The 356-nt window shown below is 78.9% G+C and overlaps 1 protein-coding gene across 1 annotated transcript in view; it reads left to right on the top strand.

Moving 5' to 3' along the window:
- Positions 1-356, top strand: part of IRF5 (interferon regulatory factor 5) — a 4,251-nt gene that overhangs the window by 2,531 nt on the left and 1,364 nt on the right. The window lies entirely within an intron of this gene.

The following is a 356-nucleotide window of genomic DNA, read 5'->3' as shown; positions in this document are numbered from 1 at the left end:
TCGGGGGGCAGCAGCCCCAGCGCCGTGGGTGACACCCCGGGGTGCGGGTCGGGGGGCACCAGCCCCAGCGCCGTGGGTGACACCCCGGGGTGCGGGTCGGGGGGCACCAGCCCCAGGGCCGTGGGTGACACCCCGGGGCGCGGGTCGGGTGACAGCAGCCCCATTGCCGTGGGTGACACCCCGGGGTGCGGGTCGGGTGGCAGCAGCCCCAGGGCTGTAGGTGACACCCCGGGGAGCGGGTCGGGGGGCAGCAGCCCCAGGGCCGTGGGTGACACCCCGGGGTGCGGGTCGGGGGGCACCAGCCCCAGCGCCGTGGGTGACACCCCTGGGAACGGGTCGGGGGGCAGCAGCCCCAG

The sequence above is a fragment of the Nothoprocta perdicaria genome, unplaced genomic scaffold (assembly GCF_003342845.1).
Source record: "Nothoprocta perdicaria isolate Ctin4 unplaced genomic scaffold, notPer1 scaffold_359, whole genome shotgun sequence".
NCBI classification, from domain to species: Eukaryota; Metazoa; Chordata; class Aves; order Tinamiformes; family Tinamidae; genus Nothoprocta; species Nothoprocta perdicaria.
Note: the sequence above shows the minus strand (reverse complement) of the source record. Positions and strands in the feature narration are given on the sequence as shown.